Below are 22,221 nucleotides of genomic sequence, written 5' to 3'. Positions count from 1 at the left end.
CCTTCCGGACCCACGGAGCTGCGGGGAGACAAAAGGCTCGAGCCCGAGGCTCCGTCTGGAGTCGCATCTGCGCACTTGGAGGCCACCGCGCCGGGTCGGGGGTCCCGGCGGAAGGACTCCACTTCCCAGAGGACTCGGGGACACTGGTTCCTGTCCTAGGAGCGCCTGCAGAACAAGGGGAGGGAACTGCGGGCCTTTCCCGTCGGCCTCGAAATGGAGATCATTCCCCACCTGATAGGTCTCTTTTCTGAATAAACTGAGAAGCTGTTGTTTAAAAGCTCAGAGTGATTTGAGTGTCTGATTATTCGTTGGGAGTGGGCGATGGGGACCTGTGACACATAGTCTTTTTCCTAGTATTTCTCATTCTTTCTTATAATAAAGCCTCAAATCTGGACACCGAGCGCTAGTGCTGATTTTCTTGAAAGCATTTTGGCTGATTTAGAAAGCATCGTCACGGGTGAGCAGCCGTTGTCCTAATAGGAGAGATATAAAAGAAGAAGCATGGTTAGGAATGAGTTCACAAGGAAAGTTAGATGTGAGAAAGAAGCAAGTAGGGGGGGTTGGCTCTGAAGTGGAGGATTGTGCGGACCTAGGAACGTTAGTACTATACTGGGAGGGCCAATCCCTGGAGCCAAAGATCAACCAAGATAAAAGATACTTCTTCCCACAGTGTCAGAAACAGTCGGGGCTTTAGCTTCTAGTTCTTCACAGAAATCCAGGGAAACCCGTCTTCTTTCTTTCTTTTTTAAAAAAAAATAAATTTATTTTTATTTTTGGCTGCGTTGGGTCTTTGTTGCTGCGCGCGGGCTAAGCAGCAAGCGGGGGCTACTCTTCCTTGCGGTGCCCGGGCTTCTCATTGGGTGGCTTCTCTTGTTGCAGAGCACGGGCTCTAGGCGCGGGCTTCAGTAGTTGTGGCGCACGGGCTTAGTTGCTCTGTGGCATGTGGGATCTTACCGCACCAGGGCTGGAACCCGTGTCCCCTGCATTGGCAGGCGGATTCGTAACCACTGCACCACCAGGGGAGCCTAAACCCATTGTATTTCAATTGCCGTTCTAGTCCAAATTACCATAGTCACCTGAACAGTCTCCACATCTAATCTCCCTTTTCTTCAATCTGTGCTATTCAAAGCAGCCTAGATGAAGATTTAAAAATTAAATCTGTTTATGTCACTCTTCCTAGAACGCTTCAGTGGCTCCCTCTGCCCTGGAATAAGGTGTAAACCCCTTAACACAGTTTACAAAAACCCTGCATAATCTGGCTCTGCCAATCCTGAATTATCTGTGGCTACCTTCCTACCTTTCTCTATACTCAGATCACATGGGCTTTTTAGTATCTCACATCCCAAACTTTTGCTCTCCCTTAGTCTGCACATTCTGTTTAGAACATCTTCCTCTAGTTACCCTTGAGATTTCAGTTCAAATGTCACTTCTTCAGAGAAGCCTTCCCTTCCCCTTCCTTCCCTTTAATTCAAATTAATTCTCTTGCAGAACTCTGTTCTTTCTCTCCACAGAATTGCCACAATTTATAATCATACATTTTTCTTCTATTATTTAATGTATACACAGACACACCAGAATGGGTGTCAACAGCTTGGAAGAAAATCCCAGAGACAATAGTGGAACATACTTAAGAATTGCTTTATTACAATATTCTTGGTGACAAGGAAAGTGATACTGGGTGAAAAAAACATGGGCACAGACAACACTGAGCGGAAAAATGATTCAGAATAGGATTCAGAGTGCAAAGAGTTTAGCAAGGCCTTAAGCATGTTATTTTCCTCTTTATGTGAGTACAAGAGTCATATCATTTTAAATGTTTGATTAAAACTATGTCCAAGTAAGTCTAAAAGGGATCTATTAATAACATGAAATAAAAGGTCAGAGTGATAATAAAATATTTTGTCATAATTTAGTTGGCAGTGTTTTTTCTTTATTGGTGGCACAAAAAATAATGGTGCATCTTATAATTTCATGGTGTCTTAGAATCCATGGAATACTCCAGGTTGTTTACTACTGACTTTGTGAACTGTAAAATGAAAAATTCTGAAATAAATCATCTCTAGGACCTCTTCTTGTTCTGTTGTTCGGTGCTTCTCTGTGTTAAGGCCTGGATCTCAATGCTGATGGTGGGCAGACTCAGGGGACTTGGCTCTGCTTGTTAAATGCCATTATTCCTTATTTTTTAAAATTTTGATCTTTTAAAAATTGAAGTATAGTTAATTTACAATGTTGTGTTAGTTTCAGGTGTACAGCAAAGTGATTCAGTTATATATATATATATATATATATATCTTTAACACTTAAGTAAATTTTAATGGCATGGTAAATTGGCAAAGAAAATTTTTATACCAGTTGGATGAAATACAGTGTAACCAACCATTAATAATATGCAGTATCCACTCCTAGGTATTTTTCCCAGAGAAATAAAAAATATACCCACATAACATCTTATAGTATGTGAATGTCCATAGCAGCATTATTCACAGTAGCCAAAAACTGGAAACAACCCAAATGTCCATCAACTGATGAATATATGTATATAAAATGAGGTCCAAAAAATAAATAAATAATAAATTAAATAAAATGAGGTCCATCCATACAATGGAATATTATTAAGCAATGAGTCCAAGGAATGAAGTAGTGACACAGGCTACAACATGGGTGAACCTTGAAAACATTAAGTGAAAACATCTAAGTAAGAGAAACCAGACCCAGAAGGTCACATATTGTGTAACTTCATTTATAGAAACATCCAGAATAGACATATCTATGGAGACAGAAAGTAGATACATGAATGATTGCATAGGGCTGGACAGGACAGTGGGTGTGAGGAAATGGGTAGTGACTGCTAATGGGTAAAGGGTTGCTCTTGGTGGTTATAAAAATGTTCTAAAATGGATTGTGGTGATGACCATACAAGTCTGTGAATATACCCGAAGCTGTTAATTGTATACTTTAAAAAGGTGAATTATATTGTATGTGAATTATATGTCAATAGAGATGTTTTAAAAGACACATTAAATTTATAGGTAATATCTGTTAGTGTAGTATCACAGGGGAAATTGTTTTACATGAAGATTTTTACAAGAGAATGATGTGTAAGGACATATAGACAGAAAAATCCCAGTGAAGTTACACATTATGGCAAGAGTCTTGGTTTTCTCTGAGATGTTTGAATTTGGGTCATTTTAAGTTTTCTCATCACCATGTCCTGTATCGACAAATTTTCTATTAAAGAGCATATTTTACTGTTTAAAAGAAAAAAATAGTAATTGCCTTCTTTTCAAAATAGGGCAAAATAAAACACTCTTCCTCATAGGTGTGACTCAAGTACATTCTTGTGTGAAGGGCTGGAGGAAGAGGGTCCCCACATCGTCTCTTCAGTCTCTGCTTTGTGTTTTGCTGGTCACATGTCAGAATCTCTTCAGATAAATTATGAGACTGGGGCCTCCCTGAAAGCCTGATCTGTTTTATCCCCTGACCCGTCCCCAGCTCCTGGAAGGGTGCTTGGACATCCTAGAACATCATGTGTGTGTTATCCTGTCATGATTATGCAAATGTTTGGGAAATAAATTATTATGACTGCTCTTAGGGTTACTCTAAAGAGGAGAAAACCTTCAGAGGAGAAGCATCCCGCACAGACAGCGGATTCCCCGAGCAGAGCCCCTGTTTCTGTTTACAGAAGACCCGCACGGCCATTGCTGCAGGTCAGTAAGTTTCAGACATTTGGACGTACGGAAGGGAGGGAGGGAGGGTCAAGCACGACCGTCTCCAGACAGATGACATGGGGAGAGTCAGTCCTGCAGGTCACATCCAGGAATGTGAAGGAGGAGAGAGCACAGGTCTGGTCCCCAGGCCACTTTTGTGTCCTCGCAGTAGGACCGGCTCCAGCTGTGGGTCCAGGACTTTCCCCAAAGCGCGCTCACCCCAAGTGAAAACGATTGACCTCAGCGTTGCCTTCCATGCGCTTCCCTCCCGCTTTCCCTGGGTAGGTAGAACTTCCCCCTGGCGCCTACTGATCCTTAGGGAGCTCCTGTGACAAAGGGAACTCTCGCGGTCCCACCTCACGTTCCTCTGGCTTAGTGGCTGCAGGAACCTCGGTCTCGGAGAAGGGGCTGGACCACGAGCGCAGTTTGGAGGATGGCCAGAGCCTTAAAATCGCCAGGGACCGCGAGCTGCTTTAACAGGCGAAGGCAAGTGTTCTCCGAGCCCCTTCCCCTAACCCTGTCTACCTTTACTTTTTCCACCTTTCCACCTTGCTTTCTACACGCCCATGATGTAAAGACAAGAAGTGCAGAGAGAACCCCAAACCCTCTGGACGCATGGAGAGCAAACATTGAATTCTGCAAGGGAGAAGTGAGGAAGTTAGCATGTGGTAAATATCCGAAACAGACCAGCATTTGTGGCTTCGTGGCACAAAGGTAGCACATGTGTCTCTAGATCAGAAGGTTGAGGGTTCAAATCACTTTGGTATCCAAGTAGATATTACCCCTCAATTCTGAGATTTCACCAATAATCAACCTTTCAAAAAGGAGTCTTTTTTTTTTTTTTTTTTGCCTCGCTTCTTGTGTGATTTTAGTTCCCTGACCAGGGATTGAACCCAGGCCCTCCGCAGTGAGAGCGCAGAGTCCTCACCACTGGACCTCCAGGGAACTACCTAAAAGAGAATTATTTACCTATCTATTTATTTATTGAACTCAGCAAAGGACAGACTTTTAAATGGAAGGGGGTTGAGGTTGGCTTAATTAATTAAGTGAAAGCTTAATCCTGATAAGTCTGCAATCGTCCTCATTTCTGCCAGCCTGGGTTTTTCCTTATTGAGGTCGTGACCACTGGTTTGTATCTGGAACTTGATTGTTTCATATCCCTCTAGGAGAGATGCATTTACATGAATCCTAAGTGACAACATGGTAAATGCCAGGATAGCTTTCCACTCCCATAGAAATCAAGAGCTCGGTCATCAACATAATAAACTTAGAATCAACTTCTTTAACCACAAAGCTCAGGGGCTTTTAACAGAGGAAGCTCAAATCATGAAGTCTGGTGGTGGCAGTTGAGATGGGGAGGGGGGACAGGGAAACTGACTTCATCTAGATGACTCAAATATCAACCCAGAGAGACTGTGCCATACCCTTCTGGGGACCCAATAAAACTACGTCCACATCAGAGTGAATTCGTTAACAAAGTCTCCTCATGCCGTTTTAATGTCCTATCTGAAGTCCTCTGATGTCCTACCTGAAGCTTAGTCCTGATAAGGAAAAGGATGGAACGACCTAAATTTCGGCTCATCTGGGTTTTTCCTCCCTTTCAGATCATCCTTATCTTTCTGTTAAGTGCCTGTCCATTGCTGAGTTGTTCACAAGAAGTTTCCTCTGGACTGAAGAAAAGGAGAAAATCCACGCCTGGGAGCCCGCAGACAGACGCTTGTTTATTTTTGTTCACTACTGAATCTATCCCTTGGGGCAAGAGTAAGACACAACCTTGACCCCGACGTGATTTGAACACGCAACCTTCTGATCTGGAGTCAGACGCGCTACCGTTGCGCCACGAGGTCTTGGGACTAGCCCTATTTTTTATGCCTTAGAGGGACAATTTCAGCGGTTGTCAGGTGCAGCGTCCAGTATTTTTTTCTTTTACTGCACTCACTACGGCTTGGGATTGACTGTGAGTTCTTTGTCCCTTTTATAACGAGGCTATTCAAAGCGCGACGTAAATGTAAATGAAGCAAGCGGGAAGCTGAGGGCTCAGGGGATACTCGCCCTGGTAATTCGGGAACCCCACTTCCCCTACGGAGGTTTAAAGGAACGATGTTTGGGAAGAGACTGGAAAATAAGAAGCTCAGCTCACCGGGGAGGCAGGGTGAGGTGATCAGCTCTCCGGGTTCTCTTGTCCCAGGGCTTCTGCATGTGGAGCGCGGGGAGGATTTGCACGTGGGTTACACCTGCGGAGGAACACTATTTCCCTTTACCAAAAGGGCGCTTAGAAGGTTTTGTTTTTTTTTTAAATAACATATTCAGGGGAGAGGGATAAATTAGGAGTTTGAGATTAACATATCCACACTACTATACATAAAATAAACAAGCACCTACTGTACAGCACAGGAAGCTATACTCAATATCTTGTCATAACCTATAATGGAAAAGAATCTAAAAAAGAATATATGTATTTATATATTTGTGTGTGTGTGTGTGTGTGTGTATATATATATATATATAAAACTGAATCGCTTTGCTGTACACCTGAAACTAACACATTGTAAAACAACTGTATTTCCATAAAAATTTTTTAAAAACAAAAAAAATTTAAAGTAACATATTCATTGTAGAAATCTCATCAGACACAAAACAAAACAAAAACCACTACAATAAGCAGTGCTGAGCGCCTGCAGGCACCCGGCTCTGTACATCTTGCCGCCCCACGTGATCTTTCAGGTTAAAGAACAGAGGGGTGGGGGAGGGAAGATCAATGCTTTGAGGTTGCGCTGTTGAGGTGCCCAGGGATAACAGATTTCGCGCTTTGTTCGCTGGGCAGAGTGGAGTGGGGAGGAGCCGGCATCCGGGAGGTTCTGGACACAGGGAGTCGTGTGACAGCCAGAGTCCCCGACCTGGGCATCACAAAGGCCTCCTGGATGAAATAGAAGGCTGATCTCTCCATTTCCTTGCTGGCGTAACCCGGAACCTTCCATTTCCGAGTTTTCAGAACAGAATGATGACTTTGAGTTGGGAACAAAGAATAGTTTAGATATTCCCTCGTTTGTGTGTCACATCCCTAGGCAGTCAGACTAGCCTGGTTGAGGATGCTTTACACTGAAGACTCGAGGACCTCTGGTTCTATACTGGGCTCCAGAAGGGCATCACTCTCCCCTCTCCACGCCCCCCCCCCCCCGCCGCCATATCCAGGCCTCCTCGAAGACGTTTAGAAGGGCCCATGTCATTTATAAAAGAACACCCACGGCAAGGCTTGCACTGTATGCCCCGCAGTGAATTTGCTGCAGTGGCTGAAGAACAGGCCGTCAGACTCCTCGGTATTTCTCAGAGGTTGGACGGACCCAGTTAAAGTTGCAACACGAAGAAAAATACTTGTTGTTTCAAGAATGTATTTTATTTTCAAATTATAGCAAGTGGTACTGGTGTCCCTTTATATTAGAGATATAGAGTTACTGGTTGTAAAGGATCTCTAGATGTATCTCCTACTAAGATATATAGAGAGGTAATATATATTATACATATATGTATTTTTTCTTTTTAATGAGGATCGATTTAAAGATAACAGAACAGGGAGTTCCCTGGCGGTTCAGTGGTTGAGACTCCGGGCTTCTACTGCAGGGGGCCCGGGTTCGATCCCTGGTCGGGGAACTAAGATCCTGTAAAGCCTCACGGCGCGGCCAGAAATAAAAATAAAATAAAACGTCCACCCTGCCCCCAAATTTCGCTGAAGCCAAAACCTCCAGATACATAGCCTAATCCTTGCCTGCCCCAACTGGTTAATGGGATAGTCCAGGGGAGAAAGAAGGTTAAAACTACTAGGGTAGTAGTAAAACTTAAAGAAATGCACTGTTTGGAGTCTTATTTTGGAGGAACAATGCACAAGACTTATATTGGATTGTTCATGATGCAAGGAGATAAATGGTGAGGAAATGCCTCTGGAGTTTGGAATAGAGTAACTAGGCGAACAGTGGTACAATTTATTTAAAATGATGGGAATCTTAGAATAAAGATAGAATGAGGGGAAAGAACAAGATTTTAATGTTGGATTTTTTTTTTTTTTTGCCGTACACGGGCCTCTCACCGCGGAGACGTGGCTCCGGACGCACAGGCCCAGCAGCCATGGCCCACGGGCCCGGCCACTCCGCGGCACGTGGGATCCTCCCGGACCGGGGCACGAACCCGCGTCCCCCGCATCGGCAGGCGGACTCTCAACCATTGCGCCACCAGGGAAGCCCTTAGATTATTTTTTAATATGCGATGTCTAGGAGGCATCCAAGTCAGAAAGTCAACTAGGCAGTTGTATACCTAATTCTGGCAGGAGGTAGAAATTTGAGGCTTATTACCAGAGTTGATATGCAAAGCCTTAGAAAAAGATGAGGTGACTCAATGTAAAGAAAGGACCCAGGATTGAGCTATGACACACTTCAAACTTTAAAATTCAGGTAGGGGAATATTTGCTGGTGAAAATTTCTGCGAAGGAACATTAAGAGAGAGAGGAGGGACTTCCCTGGTGGTGCAGTGGTTAAGAATCCACCTGCCAGTGCAGGGTACACAGGCTCAAGCCCTGGTCCACGAAGATCCCATATGCTGTGGAGCAACTAAGCTCATGTGCCACAACTACTGAGCCTGTGCTCTACAGCCCGCGAGCCACAACTACTGAGCCTGCTCTCTAGAGCCCGCGGCCACAACTACTGAAGCCCACGCGCCTACAGCCCGTGCTCCGCAACAAGAGGTACCACCACAATGAGAAGCCCGCGCACCACAACAAAGAGTAGCCTCCGCTCGCCGCAACTAGAGAAAGCCTGTGCACAGCAACAAAGACCCGATGCAGCCAAAAAATATATATATATATTTTAATAAAATTACTTTTAAAAAAAAGAGAGAAGTAGGAATAAAAGGAGCTCAGCCAGGCATATTCTAAGGAGCCAAGAGGAGCATTTACTTGGACAGCTGCTAGAACGCCCAGTAAGATGATAACTAGACTGTCCAGTGGATTTTCACTCTGGATGTCAATGGTGACCATGGCAAGACCAATGTTTTGGAGTGATTTCGTGGGAGAAGTAAAAGTGTAGTGGAATAAAAAGTGACTGTTAGGTGAGAATTCTGAGTGTATGTTGACTAGCACTTTTTGAAATTTAGCTCCATTTGGAGTTTGGGATTAACAGATACAGACTACTATACATAAAACAGATAAACAACAAGGAACTGCTGTATAGCACAGGAAACCATATTCAATATCTTGTAATACCCTATAACGGAAAAGAATCTGAAAAAGAATAGATGTATGTTTGTATAACTGAATCACTTGCTGCACACCTGAAACATTGTAAATCAACTATACTTCGATTTAAAAAAATTAGAAGTTTAACTCCAAAGTAACCCAGAGAAATAGGAGTCTTGAAGAGGGCAATGTGGCAAAATAGAACGTTTAAGACAGAAAAGCCTATGTTAGCATGCTGAAGAGAGGCTTAATTGAAAAGGTAGAATTTGAAGAGGCCGGAAAGAAAGATGTAACTAACAGAGCAAATCCCTTTCACAGTGAGACTGGATGCAATCTAAATCTTTTATTTCGGGTTCGGCTTTTCTAGCGAGAGAGGGGGACAGATGTCCTTCTATAATGCAGCAAAGAAGGAAACCTATGCATATTATTTTATCGGGTGACGGGAGGACGATTCCTCTCTCGCCTAATGAGATCTATTTCTCAATGAATTATTAGGCAAGAGTATCAGGTGAAAGGAGGAATAGAAGCTAGAAGAACATAGAGGAGGTTGGTTATAGATGTCGGGGTTTTAGGGAAAATAATTTTATTAGAGAAACATTCATTTATTGATTTTCAGTACCCAAGTATCCACTCCGGCTCTCATCCCAGCCGCCGGCGCTGGAAGTCGGGGGTGGGGGGTGTGTCCCTCCCGCTGTCCTCTTTCCTATCCCCATCCCGGGGCGCCTGGCGGGGCGGGGAGGAGACTGTCCCCTGTGGGCCCGAGTGGCCGGTGTTGAGAGTAGGGAGTAGGTTTGGTGGCGATGTGTCCTCGGCACCTGGCTGGGCTTGAAACGTTGACAGGTGCACAAAAGCCGCGCAGGGTTCGCCAAGGTGAAGGGCAGAGCGCTGGCGGGCGGAGGTGGGATCCCGGCCTCCCCGCCCTAATCCAGGCTGTCCAGGGCGCGCCGCTGCAGCATCGCTCACCACGCCCTGGAGGTGGAGAAGCGCCTGGTGTTAGGACCAGAAAGGTGATCAATCAACTCCGTGGAGGTCACGAGCGCCCCTGAAGTGCAAATCGGCGGTCATGCCTTGATGCAGGGCCTAGGGAGTGATAGAACCGTCTAGCAGCTGTCTCTCTAGCAGGAAATACGCGGGTGACTCCGATAAAGCGAATGATTAGAGGTCTCGGGGCCCAAAGGATCTCAACTAAGTCTCAGACTTCAAATGGGTAAAAAGCCCGGAGGATGCGAGTGAGGTGGGGGCCACTTTGACCAAGCCAGAACTGTGCTGGGGAGTGAACCCCAGGCAGGGTGAATGCACGAGATGCCGATGACTTCAGTCTCCAGAAACCGTGTTTGTGTACACCCATCACAGTGACCCTAGAAGTCAAATTGCTAAGGGGGAGGGTGAGTAAGGAGTTCTGCAAATGGATGGTGCGAGACCCTCGGTCTAATATGCTGCCCGTGGTTGCCCGAGAGAGACCGGAGTGGGCAGGGGAGTCACCGGGCGGGGCCTCTAGACACCAGCGCCGCCCAGGTGGCTTCTCAGCTGCAGTGCAGGGGAAACCACGGTGTGCGGCCAAACCACAGCCAATGCGTAGGGCAGAATCAGAGAGAAAGATGACCGAATTGAGCTTGACTCTGGCCTAGCCAGGTGAAGAGATGTGAGGTGTCCCCTATGGCTGTCCTTTGTTTACTGACTCAGTTAAGAGCAGGCGAGGCTGGAGGGACTTTCCCTTCTGCCCATCATCCTGGCTGCGGTGGTCCAGCTCCACCCGCTGGGGACAGAGTGCCAGGTGTGGAGTTCGGATGTGGAGGGACACCTGTCAAGGGGCACCGCAGGTTCGCAAGACCTCTCAGGGAGGATGGAAACTTCCTCTGAAGCAGAAAGGGACCAGTTTTCTTGACCTTGATTTTCAGACTGAATAACGATGGATGGTGAACTCCCGGCCTCATGATCCTTCTGACTGTAGGGTTTTAAGCAGGGCTTGGAAAAGTTACCAGGGGGATGATTGGCTGGTCACCACTTTTGTGATCCTGGACCATAACTCTCCCTGTCGTCATGAGGCACAATTCACCAACCCTTGCATCATTCACCCAGTAGGAATAGAAAACTTCAATCCAGAGACGTAAAGTCCAAGTTCATGGGTGATGGCTGAATGGACAACTGGAGTCCAGCTCTCCTGGCCCACAGTACAGCCCCATCTATCAATAATCCCAGGACAGCATTCCCAGTTTTTCAAAATGAAGTGAACTTTGCAGTCAGCAAACAACTGTGGAATCAAAGACTCCGCCTGGTATTAGCAACTTGGAAAATTTAGGACTGTGGTTATCAGCTTCCAGTGAATCCTTGAACTTTCCTCAGAGACAATCAGCTCAAGTGCAAAGACCTATTAGTAGCAGTGGATGAGAAGGCATAAATCTCATTCCCCAATAACAACTAGGACCAATGTGCCTGAAATGCCAACTGAATTTCAGTCCAGAAAAGTTTTCAGCTTTTGACAGGTCTTTTTTTAAAAATGATTTTTAATGGGTCTTTATAAGCACATTCAGGGTGGAGGCAGGCCCCTGTGCTTTACCACTTAGTAGGAGTGAATGAGTCCCTCTCATCCCCCTCCCAGCGATGAGATGGAGCTGGAGGCTGGTGTCCACATCTACCCACGCCCACCCAGTAAAAGGAACCCACATGTGGAGGTAGGTGCAGCTGTAGCCATTCAATGGATGTCGTGGGATTAGCAAGTTGTATGTGATATTCTGTAGGAAGCTTTGAGCCAGGATGGAAGGCTGTCAAGGCGGTTTAGTGTGGGTTCCTAGAATATCCCTGTTCTGATAGTTTTCTGTGGGTGTTTTACGGTGGCCTAGGGGCTGTCTCTGACTTAGTGTCACTTGACCTCATTTAGCTTGTGTTCCCAAATCCACTAGTTGACTTTAATCACTTGATTCAAATGGAGAAATTCTGAAAGCTGGAAGCTCTGATATAACCTCAGGCTTCTCTCCATCAAAGGACTTTCCTCAACTACCCCATCCCTCAGCTGTAGGTTTAACACTGCAGAGTTTCTGAGAAAAGTCTGCCAGTCTGGGGCCAATCCAGTCCCTGACTTTTCCTAACACAGAAAACATTTCTAAGTGGAAACAATTTGGGAATCATTGATGTGGAGGCAGACATTTTACTTGGGGGGGCAGTGTGTGCTAAACAGATTATTCTGGTATCTTAGAGTTCATAGTTCAAACACTGGGGTGGAAAGGTAAGGACCAAGGCCTAGTAGGGAATGTTTTTGACCCCATCAAATTCTGAATTAAGGGCCCTGAAGACCACTAGTACACTGCTGTACCATACATGCAGATTTTTATAATAAGTCTTCATGTTAAATGAGGCACTCACTCTCCCAGCTGTTTCCCATTGGGATGCTCAACATAATATCACACACCTTATGACATCTTATGATCAAATGATTTCATTTGCCTCATCACCACTAAGAAGGGAACAAACATGAAGCAACACTGCAAGTGGCACCTCTGAAGGAAGAAATGAGGCACTGCCTTTACATCTGGGAGGGGAAGAAGCTGGGTGTGTCTTAGATGCATTGGCTTTGAGGAGGGGCTTGCAGAAATAAAAAGGTAAACATTTTGTTAACACTTTTTTTTTTTGTTTGTTTGTTTTTGCGGTACGCGGGCCTCTCACTGCTGTGGCCTCTCCCGTTGCGGAGCACAGGCTCTGGACGCGCAGGCTCAGCAGCCATGGCTCACGGGCCCAGCCGCTCCGCGGCATGTGGGATTTTCCTGGACCGGGGCACGAACCCGTGTCCCCTGCATCGGCAGGCGGACTCTCAACCACTGCGCCACCAGGGAAGCCCTTGTTAACACTTTTAAATTGACTCGACCTCTTGCCTACCCACGCAGATTTCTTGATGGAGAGCCCTTTGGGAACGAAGAGAGGGTTCAGAGGTCCAGGGTAAAACCTGGCTTTCAATTCTCATGAATGTATTAATTATTCACTCCACGGGGGCTGTATGATTGCAGTGGTCGCTAACGTTGGTAATTTTCAAGAGCAAACCCCACAACACTCTGTACTATCTCAGGGAGTAAGAGTCAGTCCCTGAGTTTTCATGCTTCATTTCCTGCTGTCTTAGATCTCCTTCTTAGCAGTTATTCCTAAATCAGATCATCCCCAACATCATGGGCGATAAAAATTAAAGGGCATTTTTCAAGGAAATGTTCTCCCCATCAATCTTTATTCTTGACACAGCACACCCAGCTGAAACTTCTGTCGCCTTCTATTTTTCGTTACCAAACACCACTCCAAGCTTAACTAAATAACTGTATTGCCTGTTGCCAAAATAGAAGTCAAATACAAGGTACAGAAACACCAACAAACCAGAAAAAAGAAAAAAGTTGTGTAATGAAGGCCGACGAATGACAAACGGGGAGAAATATACACTTATGAAAACAAAGGCTAATGAACAAGTTAAGAAACTAAGACGGGTCTTGTTGAGGCTTGTTTACCGTCACCGGAGATACCACGCGCGCGGGGCGGGGCTTTCAGGGGGCGGGGCGTCCGGGGGTCCCGCCCAACGACTACCAGAACCTAAGCAGCCTTCTTGCTGGGTTTTGTACGACCCCTGCTGCCGCCTGCCCCCTGGTGCTGGGGGATCCTGGGTTCGATGCGCTGTCCGCTTCCAGCTAGGGGTGTGATCCTGGAACAAGCCACCGTCTCTGAGCTCCAATAAATTCACCAATAAACTCTGGGACGTATCCTGACTCTCCTGGGCAGAGAATAGGTAGGATGAAGGAGGGGAAGGACCCTCCGCCGCAGGGGTCCGGAGGCACTGCTCCGGGATGACTTCCCCAAGGGAGTCAGGTGGGGGTGGGGACACCACGCCCCATTGCGACGCGCCCCGAGCTTCAGTGGGGATTGGCCGGGCGGACGTGGGGTGGGCATAAAAGCCTGGTTGCCAGGGCCACAGACAGAGTCTTGGAGCCCAGAGGAGGCTCCCTCGCTCCCACCGCTTCCTTCCAGCAGCCCTTTAAAGATGACTCTACCGAGGTGACCACTCAGACCCGCAGCTCTTCTTCTGAGTCTCAGGCATAGACTCTGGTCTCCCATTTCTCACCCATGGCTACCTTCTCTCCCCTTGAGGAAGCTGAAGAAAAAAAGCAGAGAAACTCGGAGCTGAGCCTCGTTGGGTTCGGAAAGAAATACCCATATTTCGGTGCTTGTGGAGTTGTGGCAACAGTAAGCTACCACCAGAGTGAACACCGTGAGTTCAGTGATTCTCGCGTGATGGGAAATCTTCGAAAGCTTCAGCAACTCAGGCTGACAAGAGAAAGAGAAGTGAGTGTGGGAAGGTGCCGTGGGCAGTAAAATCTGTTTACAGAACACCAGAGGGCAAAAGAGAACCTCAGAAGGGAAGGATGCCAGGTATTTCTCAGAGCAGGTAGTTTTCAGTGTTGAAAAAGCTGCAGACCTCTTTCCAACCCAGAGGAGATGGGAGAGGTCAGGTGGGCAGGCGCTGGATGAACCTGGAGGAGGCTGAATCACGACAGGTGCTCACTGAATGGGGCACCAGCCAGAGAGGAAGATGTAGGTAGAACCTTGCAACAAACCAGAGCCCGAGCGAGCACCGTCATCGGGTTCTGGGTCTGCAGGAGGAGAAAAAGAACAGCGTGCTGAGCAGTTAGCCTTGTTTGGTGCTGTTTTCTTCTCCATCAGAGCAGACAAACGAACACGTGAGTCCCCTCTAATGACTTCTCCACGGGGGAGTTGCCAGCACAAAGCTTGTCCCACCTGTGACATTAACACGTACCCCAGCCAGACACTCAGGGAGCAGTGTGTCTTCCATGGAGTGAGATCCACACTCCTTGTGCTCCGTGGCTCCCCTCTGAGCTGTGGGAGGCATCCTTCCATCTGTCCAGGTACTGAGGGTGACAGGTTTCCGGCAATCTCTCAAATAATCTGGGTAATGGTTCATTACAGTCTTCTTGCTTTGAACAGGCTCCTCCCCCCATTGTCTTGGCATCCCACCAGATCCAGCTACCCTGAAACTTCACATCTCGTTGCATGGGGACCTCCACAAAACGTGAAAGGAGGAAGGACCTCATAAAGTTTTCCCCAGTGTTATTTATTTATTTTTTAAAATAAATTTATTTATTTTATTTATTTATTTTTAGCTGCGTTGGGTCTTTGCTGCGCGCAGGCTTTCTCTACTTGCGGTGAGCTGGGGCTACTCTTCCTTGCAGCAGGCAGGCTTTTCATTGCGGTGGCTTCTCTTGTTGCACAGCACGGGCTCTAGGAGCGCGGGCTTTGGTAGTTGTGGCACGTGGGTTCAGTAGTTGTGGCTCGCGGGCTCTAGACTGTAGGCTCAGTAGTTGTGGTGCATGGGCTTAGTTGCTCTGCGGCATGTGGGATCTTCCTGGACCAGGGCTCGAACCCATGTCCCCTGCATTGGCAGGCGGATTCTTAGCCACTGCGCCACCCGGGAAGTCCCTCCCCAGTGTTTAATAATGAAGATTTTGAAATCTAATGGATGGCTGAAAGAATTTTACAGTTGATACCTGTATCCCCCGAACATTCTATCATTAATATTTTAAGGTTCTTTATCACATATCCATCTATCCATCCCCCATCCATCAACCCATCTTATTTTTATCGACTTCAAAGAAAATTGCAGACATCAGTAAACTGGTATATCAGTATGCCGGTACCTGTGTCTGCTTAGACCCAGGGAGTCCCTTCCGTCCTGGCTGCCTCCACCCTGTTCCTGACCTGCGTGGAGAAGCTGCAGGAAGCTCCCAGGTGAGGGAGACCCAGAGCAGCCAACGGCAGGCAGGCAGGTCGTGTTGCTGGACAACAAGAAAAAAATTCTTTTAACTTTTTCCCACAGGAATGGGATCAGAGAGCTGGGGACAGATTGACCTAACCAATTAGCCACTCGTCAGGGCTTGCTTTAGACCCTCATCTCTCCTATCCCCTCCCGGGACTTCACTTCCAATTACAAAACCCAATGAGTTTTTTCCCCCAATTTTTAAAATTGAAGTATAGTTGATTTCTAATATTGTGTTAGTTTCAGGTGTACTATATATATTCTTTTTCAGATTCTTTTCCATTATTGGTTATTACGACTATTGAATATAGTTCTCTGTGCTATACAGTAGGTCACTGTTGTTGATTTCATATATAGAGTGTGTATCTGTTAATCCCAAACTCCTAATTTATCCCTCTTCCCTGCTTTCTCCTTTGGTAACCATAAGATGATTTTCTATGTCTGTACAAAACTCAGTGGTTTTGAGAGAGGATCTACAGAGACCAGTGTGAACTGTTTGCAACTTTCTAGTAATCAGTCACTTGATGAGACTGCTTTGGGGGGCGGGGATGGGGGTTAGAGTGGCTTGAGAACACGACGATGACATGTTTCTGCCCAGAGCCATTTCTCAGCGTCTCAGTCCTTAAAAACAAAAGCTGCCCTCCTGAGTGGATTAGTCTCTGAACTGCTCCTGAGATGCTTCGGCTGTGAATGATGCCCCTGGCACCTTCCTCAGCTCTGCCCTATGGGGCCACAGGTACATCTAGGCTCCGTCTGCACTTCTTCTTGGACACTGATTCCTGCTTCTCCCAGGAGCTGCTGCCCATTCCTGGTGTCTGCAGTCCCTCCCAGAAGAGCCTCAGGTCTCTGTGCCCACAACCCTAGGCCACCCATCCAAGGGCCTCGCCCCCACGTGGGCTTCCTTTCTTGAGGCTCCAGTGTATCTGTCCATTTGAGCATCTACGTTGTCATTCTGGGTCACCTCATTTGCGCAGGTGAAGGTAGGGGGACAGGGCTGCGCTGAGGCTTGTTTACTGTCACCATGGAAACTGCCTGTGGAGTTGGGAAGGGGTGGGGTCAGGGTCCTAGGAAGAAGAGGTCTCCCAGACTCGAAGGGTAATGCCAGGTAGTGCTTCTGCTGGCTTCCCTACTCAGGCTCGACCATGCACCCTGACCTCTCTGAAAATCTTCCAGCCCCAGGAGGAAGCGTGGCCCCGGGGAACACCGGATCTTCTCCCTTCCTCCGGACATAGTGATCACTGCTAGTCGCTGTCACTGAGCCGCTGCAATTTCTCTGGGAAATGTGGGACATCTCCCAGTTCTGCACAGGGGAGAGAGCAGGCAGGACCAGGAGACTAAGGCAGAAGCTGCAAGGGGCAGGATATGGCGGGATAGGGCGCTGAGGGGCAGGGACAAGGACGGGGCAGTTCTAGAGGGCTTTCAACCGATGGAGTCAAGATGGGAGACGGGGAACAGAGGGTCCCATGGTGATATGGCGGAAGGCTTGACCTCTGATTGGTCAGGTTTGGGAAGGGCAACGATAAAAGCACAGGTGTAGGCCAGATGATACTGGACAGAGAGGGTCTGGGCGCAGAGAGACTGGTCTCTGGCTCTGGGCCTTCTGCTGATCCCTTCCTTCCAGAAGCTCTGTAAAGCTGACCCTGCTAAGGAATCTGTTCTTACCTCAATCCCGTATCCCGTTTTACAAGGCCAGACTCAGCTCTTGGCTTTCCTGCGCCCACTGTCCTCTCCTTCGCCTTGCCCCCCATTTCTGTCCAGGGCGGGGGCTGCTGCATCCCGCACTCGCATCTCCGGGGTCCAGCCTGACTCAGAAACAGGCTTTCTGTCGGGGTAACACCTGCAGCTCCCGGCCTCCTGTGCATATCCGTCTGGGGCCACCAGGGGGAGCTGCTGCGTCCTGGAAACTGGACTGGGAATGGGGCGTTCAGGGAGATGATCCATCGTAGGGTTGAGACACTAGGTGTGTCGGTGCCTTGATGTGAAGCCCCGCAAGTAAGGGACAATCCCCTTTTCAGGGGAGGAAGGTGTCCCAATGGTGACTTCTGAGCCGCTGGAGAATACTTAATGTTTGAGATTAAATGAACAAAAAACAGCTCAAAAGTCATCCAGTCTGTGACAGTCATTCTCTTTGCTTTTATAGACTTTGCAAATGTGTATTGTTTCATGCAATCATTTTATATTAAGTGATATTGTAACACGTTAAAAAAATCCAGTATTGTAGATAACTGTAAGTGAAGGAAATGAGGGTCACAGAGAGAGAGTAGAATAGAGAATGAGAAACTAGGTCTTAGAATAGTTTTGACAGGTGCAGAGAGGAAGCCTCTTGGATCCAGTGTTGGCTAAGAATCATCAGAACGTCAGGGCATGGCTTAGAAGAGAGTCCCAGGCATCAGAGGTGTGGAAAGTGCAGACATTTCTGTTAAGGAAACCTGGTAATATGGACTCAAGCTAATGGCTATGCTAGGGTGAGGGATGACTCTATCCTGTGCCAGAATTTCTTCAAGTTTTCCAGGAGTCTATTTTATTCTTAGGGACTTTACTCTCCTTAAAAAGAAGATATCAACTGGCTGAACGTTGGAACCGCAGTTTGTTCAAAATACCTCCATAAAGGCAAGAAGTTTTTACAACATTGTCAGAATATTAACGGAAGTCAAAGAAGAAAAAATCTTTTGGGGAAAAAAACATGCAAAAGGCTCTCCAAAGGAAGTCATTCCATATAATGAAGAATGGGATGAAAATGAGTAAAGACAAGGAGGTGAAGTTATATAAAGAAATAATTCAAGAACCAGGAAAAAAAAATACAGAGAACAGAGCCTTCCTACAAAACCCAGGCAGGTAACTCAGTAAGAAAACCATGGCTTCTATGTTGCAGCTCAACTTCTAGAGAGATGATACCAGCTACAGCCTGTGGCTGGTACTTGATGCATCTTTTTAAAGCCATTTTTAGAGTGGTTTTAGGTTTACAACAAAATTGAGAGGGAAATACAGAGATTTGCAGTATAACTCCTCCCTCCACACGCATACCCTCCCCCGTTATCAACATCACTCACCAGAATGGTACAGTTTTTACGAAGAATGAACCTACACTGACACATCATAAGCACCTAAAGTACATAGTTTATCTTCGAGTTCACTCGGTGTATATTCTATGGGTTGGGACAAATGTATAATGACATATATCCATCATTATAATATCATACAGAATACTTTCACTGCCCTTAAAATCCTCTGTGCTCTGCCTATTCATCTCTCCCCTCTCCCACCCATGGCAACCACTGATCTTTTTGTCTCCATAGTTTTGCCTTTTCCAGAATGCCATATGGTTGGAGTCACATTATGTAGCCTTTTCAGATTGGCTTCTTTCCAATCTGCAAGAATATGCATTTAAGTTTCAGCCACGCATTTAAGTGTCTGCCATGTCTTTTCATAAGTCATATACATTTAATATGCATTTAAGTTTCCTCCATGTCTCTTTTTTTTTAACATCTTTATTAGAGTATAAGTCCTTCATGTCTCTTCATAGCTTGATAGGTCATTTCTTCTTTTTTAAAAGTTGAAGTATAGTTGATTTACAATGTTGTGTTAGTTTCTGGTATACAGCAAAATGATGCAGTTATACGTATATACACATATTCTTTTTCACATTCTTTTCCATTATGGTTAATTACAGGATACTGAATATAGTTCCCTGTGCTATACAGTAGGACCTTGTTGTTTATCTATTTTTTTTTAAAATTTTTCCGAACACGCAGGCTCAGCGGCCATGGCTCACGGGCCCAGCCGCTCTGCGGCATGTGGGATCTTCCCAGACCGGGGCACGAACCTGTGTCCCCTGCATTGGCAGGCGGACTCTCAACCACTGCGCCACCAGGGAAGCCCTGTTTATCTATTTTATATATAGTCGTTTGTATCTACTAATCCAAAACTCCTAATTTATCCCTCCCCTACCCCTTTTGCCCTTTGGTAACCATAAGTTTATTTTCTATGTCTGTGTGTCTGTTTCTGTTTTGTAAATAAGTTCATTTATGGGAATTCCGTGGTGGTCCAGTGGTTAGGACTCTGCGCTTTCACTGCCGAGGGCCTGGGTTCCATCCCTGGTCAGGGAACCAAGATTCCAGAAGCCCCTTGGCATGGCCAAAAAAAAAAAGTTCATTTGTGTCATATTTTAGATTCCACATATAAGTGATATCATATGGTATGTGTCTTTCTCTGTCTGACTTACTTCACTTAGTATGATAATCTCTAGGTCCATCCATGTTGCTGCAAAGGGCATTATTTCATTCTTTTTTATGGCTGAGTAATATTCCATTGCATATATGTACCACATCTTATCTGTTCATCTGTCGATGGACATTTACATTGCTTCTATGTCTTGGATATTGTAAATTGTGTTGCAGTGAACATTGGAGTGCATGTATCTTTTTCTTTTTTAAAAAATATTTATTTATTTGGCTTCGTCGGGTCTTAGCTGCGGCACACAGGATCCTCCTTGCGGCATGTGGGATCCTCCGTTGCGGCACGCAGGCTTAGTTGCCCCGTTGCATGTGGGATCTTAGCTCCCCAACTAGGGATGGAACCTGTGTCCCCCGCACTGGAAGGCAGATTCTCAACCACTGAACCACCAGGGAAGTCCCTGCATGTATCTTTTTCATGAGCTGTCTTTTCAATGGCAATCATCCCCTGATCATATCTGAATAATAATAAAACCTACATTTTAAAACATGGTCTAGCTTAATAGGTAGTCACTGGCCACATTAATAATTGAAATTAAATAACTTGGACTCAAAAGCCAGATGTTGCTGGTGGCTATTCAACTGTACAGTGCAGACACAGACCATTTCCACCACCACAGAACGCTGTATGGACAACGCTGGTCTAGTTGCTCCCATCTCAGAGATGGTCCTACCCTACCCACCCATCTTCTCCCAGGCCAGAAAACTGAGTGTCCTTGACCCCTTCCCACGACCACCTATCAAAACCAGTCCGTGCCCAAACCCCAAGGATCCGCCTCCTGAATGCGTTTGTCCACTGCTCTCCACCGCTTCCCTTCTGTAAACAAGCCTACATGCTCCCTCTGCCTGCCACCTCACCCACACCCACGGGGCTCACTCCACACCCCCACCAGCCTTTGCCACCCTATTTACAACCACTGCCTTTCTTCCGCTGGCTCTTCCTATCCTTCTCAGCTTTCTTTTTCTCTACTCATCACCATCAGACCTAATGGAGAGGTCACGGCCATTTCCCAAATAGCTCTCACTTTCTCTTCTTTGGAGCCCTAGGTGGATTTTTACTTCCGGGCTCCTTGGGCGGGTGAAGCCACGTGACAATTACGGCCTATGAGTGTGCACAGAAGTACCGGTGAGCCCCCAGGCCTGGGTGTTGACAGGTCGGCTGAGTCTCTACCCTGAGCCAGGTGATTGAGATGGGGGCTGCTCACCAGCCTGAATCCCTTAGTGAGTACAACGAATAGAGTCCCTTGACTACCTGTGATGGGCAGTTAGGGTCAGTTCATAAAAAATAACCTGCAAAACAATTTTTTTTAAGTTCCTGGGATTTGGAGGGACTATTCTAAACCTGGCAGCCTGGTTATCATTCTAGTAAATGTAAATCTGATCATGCCACTGTCTTTCGTAAACCCTCACTGCCTCCTTATTTCCCTCAGTAAAAACTCCACTCTTCATGTAGCATGCACGGCATTTTGTGTTCTGACCCTTGCTTGCCTCTCCATTTCTCATCTCAACCATCACTTTGTATTATTTTTATTTATTGTGATACAATATACCTACCCCTCATTAAGGAGTCCATGGCCCCCTGCTGTGCATACATGGATCTACTGCTGTGCTCTCACTTGTCTACACACCTGTCTCCTGCAAAATACCAGGGATCCTAGAATGCAGAGACCATGTCTGATTGATTTCTGTGTCTCTAGTGCCCAGTACACAGCAATGTGTATTTGGTGAATAAGTAAGTGACTGATAAAAAGTGAGTTTGATAATTAACTCCCCACCAAGTCACTTTCCTGAGGAAGCCATCAGTTCACTGGTCCAATTCCTACTATCCACTCAGATCTTTTTTATTTATTTATTTATTTATCTTTGGCTACGTTGGGTCTTCGTTGCTGTGTGGGGGCTTTCTCTAGTTGCAGAGATCGGGGGCTACTCTTCGTTGTGGTGCCTGGGCTTCTCATCACGGTGGGTCGGAGCATGGGCTTTAGGCACACGGGCTTCATTAGTTGTGGCACACAGGCTCAGTAGTTGTGGATCGCGGGCTTAGTTGCTCCATGGCATGTGGGATCTTCCCGAACCAGGGATTGAACCCGTGTCCCCTGCATCGGCAGGTGGACTCTCAACCACTGCGCCACCAGGGAAGCCCCCTCTACTCAGTTCTTATTCCTTTATTTTGACATACATTGTTTCATTTAACTCCTACAGCAAGGTAAGCATTACATCCCTATTTTACAGAGGAGAAAACTGAGATTCAGGGTATCAAAGCAT

The 22,221-nt window shown here is 46.4% G+C and overlaps 1 non-coding gene across 1 annotated transcript; it reads right to left on the bottom strand.

The window, feature by feature from the left end:
- Nucleotides 1–5,482: 5,482 nt before the first annotated feature.
- Nucleotides 5,483–5,554, bottom strand: TRNAW-CCA (transfer RNA tryptophan (anticodon CCA)). The gene has a single exon. It is a non-coding gene; the product is annotated as a tRNA-Trp (tRNA).
- Between the last annotated feature and the right edge of the window lie 16,667 nt (nt 5,555–22,221).

This window comes from Phocoena phocoena, chromosome 15 (genome assembly GCF_963924675.1).
Source record: "Phocoena phocoena chromosome 15, mPhoPho1.1, whole genome shotgun sequence".
NCBI lineage: Eukaryota > Metazoa > Chordata > Mammalia > Artiodactyla > Phocoenidae > Phocoena > Phocoena phocoena.
The sequence above is the reverse complement of the archived record's forward strand: the minus strand, read 5'-3'. Positions and strand labels throughout refer to the sequence as shown.